The sequence below is a fragment of the Lathyrus oleraceus genome, chromosome 5 (assembly GCF_024323335.1).
Source record: "Lathyrus oleraceus cultivar Zhongwan6 chromosome 5, CAAS_Psat_ZW6_1.0, whole genome shotgun sequence".
Classification (NCBI taxonomy): domain Eukaryota; kingdom Viridiplantae; phylum Streptophyta; class Magnoliopsida; order Fabales; family Fabaceae; genus Lathyrus; species Lathyrus oleraceus.
The window spans coordinates 397,657,964-397,670,394 of record NC_066583.1 but is presented as its reverse complement, the minus strand read 5'-3'; the positions used below and the strand labels follow the sequence as shown (position 1 = coordinate 397,670,394).

Genomic DNA, 12,431 nt, shown 5'->3' with positions numbered 1-12,431 from the left:
AAGGCAAACATACTAAAAATAATGGAAAGCGATAAAAAGCGAGAAAAATCTCCTCCTACACTTAAACCGAACATTGTCCTCAATGTTTCAATATGAGATAGGGTAGGAGTAACCTAGAAGAGAGAGAGAGAGAACTATGGGTGATCACCGGTACCGTCACCGTCACCGACCTGGTCAGGATGCCTGGGTCGACGACGCCTGCTACGAGTACTAAGTCCTTCCTGCAGCTTCCTAGAGCGAACTAAGAGAGACCCTTGGTTGGCCTCGATAACTGCGAAGTGATGCTCAGTAGCATGTCGCTGGCGATGCTGCTCATTAGTGATCGCAAGTAAGGACTCAATGATAGTCCGATGTGTTTTCTTACTACGTTGCTGGGAGGCTACCATAAAACTCATATTATCTATCAATTGTTGGTTTATGGTATTTATAAGGGTGTCATACCTTTCCTCTCGAGCCAGGTGCTCGCGCCACATCTCCTCAGTGATGTAAAAACCGGGAGCGGTACCTACAAAATGGTCAGAAGAAGAAGGTGCAGTGTGTGCAGGTGATGCAATAGGAATATCATGAGTAGGTGACAGGTCACGCCGTTCATACTCATCATCGGTCCCTTGCTCATCGTCCATAGGAACATTAGGTGGCAAAGGACCGGTAAAAGGTGGAGCATCGAGATCATCCGTCCAGTTCCTTGCATGTCGCACATCTGTACACTGAGAGCAAGGTAAAACAACACTGGGTATAGCTACACCATGGATCATGTGGTTATAACCACCTGCTCGCCGCACCTTGCTGATACGTGTGCTTTCGTAAGTATACAAACGCGTCAGAGTAATATAAAAGATTGTCGAATCCATAGAGACCAAGTGTCAATCTATCGTTATCTATTGTTATGGTGTTTATCAAAGGCAGTCAAAATAGGTGTTTTTGGAGTGTGCAATGAAAAGTAAAGTGTTGAATAAAGATTAATTAATAAAGACAGGGTCGAATGTAATTCACGTAATCAATTAATAATCCAAGTACTTGCTAATAGAACTACTTATGGGCAATGTTTCCTACTTTGAAAAGAACTAATTTAACAGGAACTGTCACTTTTGCGTATTCAGAACCGAGTTGTACTCCCTAATCAAACCCTGTTATTGTCACTTATAAAAAGGCGCGCATTGCATTAGAGTAGTAAACCTATTTTTAAGAAATATAGTATCTTGACTAAGTTGAAAAGTATTATAACCTGGATTTCTTAACCAAAAGAGGTTCTCACGAACCAGACTCTAAACTTATAAACGCGTCCGAAAATAGTTTTAAGATCTCTTTTCTTCTTAAATTAAGACTCCTAATGAACTAAACAAAGTGCTTTGGCTGTTTTTGAAATAGTTAAAAACAATTAAGTTTAAATAGACGTTGGACGGATTTCGATCTTACCCAACAAAATTGAAGTGCGGGAAAACCTAAGTTGAAAGTTAAAATAGCCCTTAAGTGTTTCTACAAACAATTGTACGGATTATCGGTTCAATTACGATCCTTACATTCTAACCTTATAGTTTTAGTTAGACATGGTAAAGTAAAAGTGAATTAATTTAAATAAAAGTAGTGCGAGTGCGGAAAGTAAATAAAAGTAGTGCGAGTGCGGAAAGTAAACAAAAGTAAAGTGAGTGCGAAGAAATAAATAATTTAAAGCGAGTGCGAGAAAATAAATAAAAGTAAAGCGAGTGCGAGGAAATAAATAATTTAAAGCGAGTGCGAGAAAATAAATAAAAGTAAAGCGAGTGCGAGGAAATAAATAAGATAAAGACAAGTAATAAAAACCAGCTCCAATCGGAGGGTTGAATAAATTGCAAAGCGGAAATGAAAATGGCGGCAGGATTAACTTCCTTCTAAAGTGCTCGAAACTCGATTACAGACTCTATCACAGACTCGATTACACAATTGTGATAACACTCCAATGCGAAGAGATTATCACTTTATAATACTGAATATATGCGTAAGTGAAACAAAGTTGCTCTGAGTTTTCCTCTGTTCTAAGTTTGGATGATTGTAAAAGTGATTTTGAGTTTCTATTTATAAGCAAGTAAAAAGATGCAAATGACAGGATGCCCTTCAACTTGAAAATGGGAGGGAAAACTTTTCCTCTTGTGGCGCCCGCCACAAGGCCATGGCGCCCGCCACAAGATCATTCTGAGGCGCCTTAGTGGAAATAGTGGGGAACGTGGCAGTTGAGGGAGGTTGAGCTTGGACACGTCATGGCAGGGTCAATGGCGCCAGCCATGGGGTAGGCCACAAGTACAAAATGCTGAATTTTAGGTTTTTTAGCTCTTTTTCACTCTTTTTCTTGATCGGGGCTCCGATTAAAGTAAAAACCTGAAAACAAAGGAAAACATAGCAATAACACAACAAAATAACAATAAAACAACTAGAATGCATGTGAAATCAGAGTCGAAAATACGGTAAATTTCAGTGTTATCAAACTCTCCCACACTTAAACCTTTGCTTGTCCTCAAGCAAAATATTAAAAAGCTTATAAAAGAAAAACCGGTGCAAACCAGTGCTTCAGGTAAAAATTCTAAGTTCATGTCGGGATGGAGTGATAGGTACTAACTGAGTGAACTAAGGTCATCATGATGACACTAATCCGCAAATACGGACATAAACTTCATTCCTATATTAACCAACCCATATTATCCCACAATACCTAGGCCTGCCTCTTCATCTCTCTTTGTGTCCTTTTCAATCAGGCGCAATCACATTAAGCACCTTATCCGTACATGCTTCATAGTAGAGTGGCCTGTTAGTGATTATGATCTGAGCATGGGGTTTCTGGCACATAAATATGTGTAAACCCTTTTATTCGACCCAACTGTAGTTGTGAGGGATCGGATCGTAATTCGCCATACTGAGTTCAGTGCCAGATACCTCTGAACCAACTAATAGTGGGTAAGTTTTTCTTTTTATTTATTTATGTTATTGTAGCAAATTTTTACAATTCTTTGGTTTAAATGACTTTGTGAGGGTCACCTATACCGGAGTTGCCTTTTTTCTTTCTTTTATTTATTTTTGGTTTGCTGGATCATTCACTTATTTGCATCGGTCCCCTACGTAGAGGATATGTAGGCCGGAGCTGACTGCTGAGATAAACTACTGAGGACTTATACGGAAATGATGATTAACGCCATGGTATATGGGGTTTCGGGAGTGGTTCCTATATTTACGAAGTCTATGGTGCTAAAATAAGACTGATGTTTCACAAAGTTCTCCCAGGTCACCGCATCCTTTCTCAAAACATGTCTTTAAAACCTGAAAACTTTCGGAATAACACTATTTTCTTTTGAAAAAAAAAATTCGGTGGGGCTAAAGGTATGGGGAGATTAGACTGTACTAAAGATCAACTATATTTGGTGACTCTTCAGACTCATGCATTATACTAAAAGGAAAAATAAACAACTAAAAGGAAATAAAAATAAATAAAGTATCTAAAAACAGCAAAGAAAAGGCGATAAAGGAAAAAAACAAGAAAAACAATAAAGAAAAGACGATAGAGTCTCCTCCTACACTTAAATCGAACATTGTCCCTAATGTTTCGAAAAAAGATAAGGGAAGAGTTACCTGACAATCTATTGCTGACCACTGGTGCCCTCGCCATCCTGAGGTGGACGACGGGAACGGGTACAACGACGGTCTCTCTGATCCATCCTCGCCTGCAGGGCATCCTAAGCGTTCCTCACCTCTCGAAGGTTACCCATAATGGAACCTTGAGTGTTTTCTATGAGTGCAATATGCTGACGGTGGTAGTGTTGCTGATGGGCTTGCGTATCTGTGATCGTTTGCAGAAACTGTAGAACAGTGTCGTAGGACCTGTCTGTCCTCCGCTGCGACTCTTGCATGAAGCTCATGTTATTCGCCAGCTGTTGTTGGATGGTAGAGCAGTGTCGTCACGCATTTTCTCTCTAGCCATGTGGTCACGCCACATCTCCTCCATAATATAAAATCTAGGAGTGGTACCTTCAGAAGAAGAAGATGGGGCGGTGTGTGGTGGTGAAGGATGATGGGGGACATATGGGGTACGGGAGATCTCTCTCTCCGATCATATTCAGCATCAGTGTCATGTCCCGCCTCATCAGGAATGTTAGGAGGAAGAGGACCCAAAACAGGTGGAGCATCTAAAGCGTAGGTTCAATTCCTTTCATCTCGTACATCTGTACGTCTAGTGCACGGTAAAACAATAGATGGGATGGCTACACCATGAACCATAAGCATATAGCCTCCTTCTCACCTCAAACGGCACAATTTCATGTCTCTCAGAAATTTTAGGTTAATTGTGTGAGGAGGTAAGAGGTCTAGGGTAGTCATCTCATTATTCAGGTTAAGTGCCCGAGCAATAGACGTAATCAATCCACCAAAAGAAATCGGTCCCGCTTTATTCAAAGTTAAAGTCATATGGGCAAGCATGAACGGGACCGAATTAATTCGTCTATTTTTGAGGCTTCCTTGAAAAAATAGAAGCTCTCTAGCATTAACCTTATTTGGATTCTCCCGGCCAAAAATAGTACATGCCAACAGATATCTAAAAACTCGGATGGCCGAGTTGTGGATAGTTGAGGCAAGAACTCCTTCAAAAGAGTTTATGGAAGTGTTTGATAATTGCTCCCAGAAGGAAAATACCTCAATTGACAACTCTGAATCCAAAGGGGCCTCACAAATAGCACCGTCCCCATGAGGGATACCTAACAAGCTGGCTAGTTCGTCGGTACTGAATTCATATTCAACAACAAACATTCTAAATCTGACAGTACCAACTGTGCTAGCAGTGTTAGGGTTGACAATGTAAATTAAGGAACTCAAGAATTCAATTGTCAATCGCTCATAGGTGGGTTCTTTGTTGGAAAAGAAATTATGCAATCCTAAGTTATCTAATAAATGAAATATGCTATGATAGATACCTAAAGTGTAGAGACAGTTTTCGTCAACATACCTTGTCGAGAGGATCTCCCGATTTTGCAACTTTTCGATTATTTTTCTTTGTCTGTCCCCCGATTTTCCTCCTCGGAGAATGAATCCATTAAACTCCATTTGGAAGCTCTTGAAAAGTGACGAAGAAGATGAAGTGGAATGTGAAAAGGTTGGATTTTTACGAAATCTGACGGATGAAAATGAAAATGGAAATCGGAAAAATGATTTGTACGGTGTGGTGAGTAGAATGGTATGAGCTTTTTGTGGGTTCAAGGATGTTTTTTCAAGGTGAAAAAATGGGTTTGGAAGGTTGTAAGGTGTGAAAATGGTGAAGGAAGGGGTTCTGCCCCGACCTTTTACAGACGCTGTGGCGGGCGCCACATGGTCTATGGCGGGTGCCATAACGCAAAATCTGGTTGGGCCAGATTTTGGTCCTTTGGCTTGGGCTTCTCTTGTCTTTTCGCTTTGAGGGGTCCGGATAGCATTTGTCTTGTGATTTCCTAGTATCATTGGCTTGCATAATTTTTATAGAAGTAAAATAAAAATAAAAATGAAACAAAAATTAATTATTAGACTAATAAATAAATAAATAACTAAAATAAAATAAAAAATGCAAATAAAACAAACATAAGACATATATAGATAAAAGTAGAAATATCAATGTATAGACATAGTTTATATAATATTCCAAATGAGATAATATAAGATGAGTTATGTAAATACGAGAAGTATAAAAAAGAGATAAAATAAGATGAAATGGTAAGATCATATAGTAGGGATGTCGTCTTCCTGAGAGGATCCATGGAGCATGGCTGCCTCCTGCCTGAGCTCTACGATCTCCTGATAAAGACAGTCGGCTTCGGTAGCATGGGTGAGATCAGACACTCCCATCTGTAAAGTGAGGTCAGCCACCTCCTGTCTAAGCTTTGTGATCTCTCTACGACACTCAACAATCTGGGTGCGGATGTCGGGGGTCTGCAATGAAAGATTATTAGAGAAAACAGTGATCCTGGGAGATGGTGGTGTAGGCGTGTATTCAGCAATGGGTGGTGATCTCGGCTCCTCGACGGTCTCTCCCTGACCCTCTAGATCATAACTCCAATTCGCTGGATCATGCACACTAATCATCATAGGATCTGGCAGTGTGAAATAATGGATAGCCTCGCTGTCGACCTGCAATCGGAATTGACATGGGTGGAAAGAGGCTCTCCTCATCAACCCTTTGGTCAAACAGAAGTCGATGTCCATTGTAGTGTACCCACAGTAGATCCAAAGATGTGACAGCTTGCGAGACATACCTAAAGCGACAGCAATCTGCGTGATAATTCCGCCCACATGGATGACTCCTTCGGTAGATCTGGAGACACCGCTGAGGCCACATAACAAAAAGTTCCCACATGCTACTGGGCGAGACTGGGATGCACAAAATAGTAGGAAGATCTCTTCTTCACTCAGTAGTGTCTCTGCATCCGGTCTTCCCAGGAAGGAATGTGCTAATATCATCTGAAAGTATCTAAAGGCGGGGTTATGTATAACATGAGATAGCTGCGTAGATGGATCTTGGCTTCCGCCACCTGATATATCACTCCAAAACTTCTCCACCTCCTTACCTAGAAAATATCCCATACGTGTCTCCGGGATAGCATAAGGAGTCGTCTGGAAACCCAATAGGTCGCCGAACTCTTTCTGGCTGAAAGAGTACTCAACTCCAAAGAGCCTGAAAGCAGCATACCCATCTGGTCCAGAGTATGGGTCATAGTCGAATGAACTCAGGAACTCCAATGTCAGGTTCATGTAGGTGTTACTCAAGTCATCAGCAAACTCGTCCCAGTGAATCTCGTGGCTAAGGAATCGGATACTCGGCTCGATACCCAGTGCCTCCATACAGTGCTGATCAGGATAACATGTGGGTGCCATAGGGCGCTGATACAGAGCGATGTAGCGCTCTCTCTGAGCATTATCTCTATAGGCCACGTGCATATCATCGAAATCCTGCATCGTGTAAAAGTTAAGAAAGTGATCCTGAAAATACAAACCATTCAAATTTTTAGTCTCGATGCAAAATACGATAAAATAAAATAAAATTAAATAAAATAAATGCAAAAAAGTAAAATGAAAGAAAAATCATGGGTTGCCTCCCACGCAGTGCTTGTTTAACGTCATTAGCTTGACGAATATAATTTATACACCTGTAGTAGTAGGAATCGGTGGATCAATCAGAGTGTGGCTTGAGTAGTATGCCGGAATGTCTCCTCCTTCGTAGAGATTCAGTCTTTGTCCATTTACAATGAATGGACTACAGGTTTCGTTCTTGATTTCCATGGCTCCGGATCTCAGAATCTTAGATACTTCGAATGGGCCAGTCCATCTTGAGCGTAGCTTTCCGGGGAAGAGTCGTAACCTAGAGTTGAAAAGGAGAACAAGATCGCCTATATTGAAGTTTTTATTTACTATTCTTTTGTCGTGATAGGCTTTTGTTCTTTCTTTGTATATTTTTGCATTCTCGTAGGCAGATTGCCTAAGTTCTTCTAGTTTATGAATGTCTAGGGTACGCTTTTCTCCAACGGCTAGGTAGTCTAAATTCAAAGTTTTAATGGCCCAATAGGCCGTATGCTCTAATTTGAACGGTAAGTGACAGGATTTTCCATAAACTAGTTGGTAAGGAGTAGTTCCTATAGGGGTTTTGAAAGCGGTTCTATAGGCCCATAATGCTTCTTGAAGCTTCTGAGACCAGTCTCTCCTAGAAATAGAAACAGTTTTCTCTAGGATTTGTTTTATCTCCCTATTAGATACTTCTACTTGGCCACTAGTCTGTGGGTGGTATGGTGTTGCTACTCTATGCCTAACTCCATATTTTCTTAAAAGTTTGTCAAATATTCTCGATATGAAGTGTGATCCTCCATCGCTTATGACTAAATGTGGTGTTCCAAATATAGGGAATATATAGTTTTTAAATAGTTTGATTACTACCCTAGTGTCGTTTGTGGGTGCAGTTATAGCTTCAATCCACTTAGACACATAGTCTACAACTACTAAGATATACTTGTTTCCTAAGGATGGTGGGGAAAGGTCCCATGAAATCTATACCCCATACGTCAAAGAGTTCTACTTCCTGAATGTTTCTTAGAGGCATTTCATCACGCCTTGAAATGTTTCCAGTGCGTTGGCATCTATCACATTTGACAATGCAAGCATAGACATCACGCCACATGGTAGGCCAGAATAGGCCAGCTCGAAGAATCTTGGCGTATGTCTTAGAGGTGCTCGCATGTCCACCATACGGTGCAGAATGACAATTCTCGATAATACTATTTACCTCTTCTTCTAGAACGCAACGGTGAAAAATGCCATCTTTACCCCTTTTGAAAAGGAGCGGTTCGTCCCAATAGAAGTTTCTCACATCGTGGAAGAATTTCTTCTTGCGGTGGTAGTTAAGATCAGGGGGTACTATATCAGCAGCTAGGTAATTAACAAAGTCTGCATACCAGGGTACGTTACTTATTGCTAAGGAATTTTGGGGATGCTCATGAGGGCTTAGGTTATCATCTTAAATGGTATCTACTCTAGCTATCAGTCTATCATAGGAGAAATCATCATTTATGGGTACTAGTTCTGGTTTCAGATGTTCTAGCCTAGAAAGGTGATCGACTACTACATTTTCAGTGCCTTTTTTATCTCTTATGTCTAAATCAAACTCTTGTAGTAATAGAATCCATCAGAGTAACCTGGGCTTGGCATCTTTTTTACTTAATAGGTAACGAATGGCAGTATGATCGGTGTAAACTATAATTTTTGCTCCTACTAGATAAGATCTAAATTTGTCTATAGCGAAAACTACAGCGAGTAATTCTTTTTCGATTGTTGCATAGTTAAGTTGAGCAGCATCTAGGGTTCTACTGGCATAATAAATGGCATGTAATTTTTTATCTTTCCTTTGTCCTAGAACGGCTCCAACTGCATAATCACTAGCATCGCACATTATCTCAAAATCTTCTGACCAATCTGGTGGTTTCATAATGGGAGCTGAGATTAACGCTTGCTTTAAAAGATAAAATGCGTCATTACATTTTTCATTAAAAATGAATTCAGCATCTTTCATTAAAAGTACAGTTAAAGGTTTAGTTATTTTGGAGAAGTCCTTGATAAAACGCCGGTAGAATCCAGCGTGTCTAAGAAAGCTTCGGACTTCTCTGATGGTTTTTGGTGGTTTTAGGTTTTCTATAACTTCTATTTTAGCTTTATCTACCTCTATACCTTTTTCAGAAACTATATGTCCTAAAACTATTCCTTCGGTTACCATGAAATGACACTTTTCCCAATTTAGCACGAGGTTCACCTCCACGCATCTCTCTAGGATTTTCTCAAGGTTAGCAAGACAATTATGGAAATCAAATCCGCAAACCGAGAAATCATCCATAAACACTTCCATGATACCATCAAGGTAATCTGCAAAGATTGACATCATGCAGCGTTGGAAAGTAGCTGGGGCATTACAAAGGCCGAATGGCATTCGTCTGTAGGCAAAAGTTCCATAAGGGCATGTAAAGGTAGTTTTTTCTTGATCTTCGGGGTGGATAGGTATTTGGAAGAATCCAGAGTATCCATCTAGATAGCAGAAGTAAGAGTGTCTGGCTAGGAGCTCCAACATCTGGTCTATAAATGGTAAAGGGAAATGATCCTTCCTAGTTGCTTTATTTAATTTTGTATAATCTATACACATCCGCCATCCTCCTTCTAAACATTTTTCTACATGTTCGCCTTTATCATTTTGCACGACTGTGATGCCTCCCTTTTTAGGTACTACATGCACAGGGCTCACCCACTTGCTATCCGAGATTGGGTAGATTATACCTGCCTCAAGTAACTTAAGAACTTCCTTTTTAACAACATCACTCATTATAGGGTTTATTCTTCTTTGATGTTCCCTGAAGGGTTTTGAATCTTCTTCGAGCGAAATCTGATGCATGCATACGGATGGGCTTATACCTTTCAGGTCAGAGATATTATATCCTAAGGCTGAGGGATATCTTCGTAAAACGTCTAAAAGTTGGTTCGTTTCCTTTTGGCTCAAGGTAGCACTAACTATAACTGGACGGTTCATCTTTTCATCGAGGAACTCATATCTCAGGTTCTTAGGTAGTTCCTTAAGTTCTAAGGTTGGTTTCTTAGGGCATGGCATAGGATCTGGAGTAAGGGATAAACATTCGTAAAGGTTATCATCGATGTGGGGTTTCTTAAAGTCATCATCTTCCCTTATGAGAGTTGATGGTAACTTAATTGTTTTTATAATTTCTTTTTGTTCTAATTCTCTAACACATTCATCAATGATATCTAAGGCATAACACGAGTCTCCCATCACAGGTGCCATAAGAAATTTCGAAATTAAAAATTTTGTTTCTCGTCACCTACCTCAAATGTCAACTTTCCTTTCTTGACATCTATTATGGCTCCTGCAGTCGATAAGAATGGTCTACCTAGAAGGATTGGTATATCATTGTCCTCTTTGATGTCCATGACAACAAAATCAGTAGGGATAAACAACTGACCTATCCTAACAGGGACATCTTCTAAAATGCCTATCGGATATTTAACAGATCTATCAGCTAACTAAAGTGACATCTTAGTGGGCTGTAATTCTCCTAAGTTTAACCTCTCATAAACTAATAAAGGCATTAGGCTCACACTAGCTCCTAAGTCTAGAAAAGATTTTTCGATGACATGATTACCCAAAAGGCAAGGAATGGAGAAATTTCCAGGATCTTTATCTTTCTTTGCTAATTTGTCCTCGGAAATAGCATTACATTCCAAAGGCTTCGGATCGTCAAGTCTACGTTTGTTGGTAAGGATGTCTTTGAGAAACTTTGCATAAGAAGGTATTTGGGTGATGGCTTCTGTGAAAGGGATTTCTACATGAAGTTTTTCTATAACTTTAATAAATTTTTGATATTGTTTATTGATCTGGGTTTGTTTGAGTCTTTGCGGATATGGTATTGGTGGTTTATATGGCGGGGGTGGTACGTAAGTTTTGTCTTTAGGTTCTTCTCCTTTTTCTCGACCTTCCTGGTTTTCAAATTCCTTTGGTTCCTTTACTTCGTCCGTGGGTTTGGTACGTTCCTTAGAAGTTTCTGGTTCACCCAATCTAGGGTTTGGTGGCTCATCATAAGCGTCCCCACTTCGTAGGGTAATGGCATTGGCTTGTCCTCTTGGATTTTGTTGAGGTTGTCCAAGGAATTGTCCTCTAGGTATGGTCTGAGGGGCTTGGTTTAAAACTACCTGAGAGATCTGGGTTTCAAGCATCTTGGTATGAGTAACTATTTGGTCAACCTTGGTTCCTAACTAGATAATCAATTCGTTAACATGAATGTTTTGGTTCATGAACTCCTTGTTTTGTTGGGTTTGAGCGGTGATAAAATTTTCCATAATTTTCTCAAGGCTCGGCTTTGGTGGCACAGGTTGCATAGGTTGATTTGATCTAGGGGCTTGATAACTAGGTCTCGGAGGTGCATTGTTTTGGATTGGGTTATTGTTTTTATAGGAGAAGTTCGGGTGATTCCTCCATCCAGGGTTATAGGTATTCGAATATGGGTTCCCTTGGGTATAATTCACTTGCTCAGAGTGGGTTTCGTTTAATAGACTGCATTCTGCGGATTGGTGACCTTTGGTTCCACATATCTCACAATCCGTCAAAACTGCGGATACAGTATTCGGGTTTATGCACATATGCTCGACCTTAAGGGCTAATGCGTCCATTTTAGCTTGCATCATGTCTATAGAGCTTAGTTCATGCACTCCTCCTTGGGCTTCCTTCTTCTCAACTGTCGCTCGTTCGACTCCCCATGATTGGTGGTTTTGAGCCATATCTTCGATGAGGGCACTAGCTTCAGGATAAGGTTTGTTCATCAGAGCACCGCCTGCGACAGCGTCGATGGTCATCTTTGTGTTGTAATGAAGTTCATTATAGAAGGTTTGAATGATTAACCAATTTTCTAAACCATGATGTGGGCATGCTCGTAACAACTCTTTATATCTCTCCCAAGCTTCGAACAACGATTCTCCTTGTTTTTGGGTAAATCTAGTTATATGGTTTCGAAGAATGGCGGTCTTACTCGGGGGAAAATATCTAGCAAGAAATACTCTTTTAAGGTTATCCCAAGTCGTAATGGAATTGGGTGGAAGGGAATCTAACCATGATAGGGCTTTATCTCTGAGGGAAAAAGGAAATAATCTTAAACGTATTGCCTCAGGAGAAGCTCCATTGGTTTTAAAAGTGTCTGCTAATTGAAGATATATTTTTAAATGTTGGTTTGGGTTCTCAGTAGCGAGACCTGCGAATTGTCTCTGTTGCACTAGTTGCAACAGGGATGGTTTAAGTTCAAAATTATTAGCGGGATGGTTGGGTTTACTATACTAGAACCAGGTTCTTCATTTGATGGTTGAGCGAAATCCTTAAGAGGTCTTTGGTTTTGATCTTCGGCCATAGCTCTCTTAATTCT

At 40.2% G+C, this 12,431-nt stretch overlaps 1 non-coding gene across 1 annotated transcript; it reads left to right on the top strand.

Moving 5' to 3' along the window:
• The first annotated feature begins 11,926 nt into the window (after positions 1-11,926).
• LOC127090096 (small nucleolar RNA R71) lies at positions 11,927-12,033 on the top strand. The gene has a single exon (XR_007791629.1). It is a non-coding gene; the product is annotated as a small nucleolar RNA R71 (small nucleolar RNA).
• Positions 12,034-12,431: the final 398 nt, after the last annotated feature.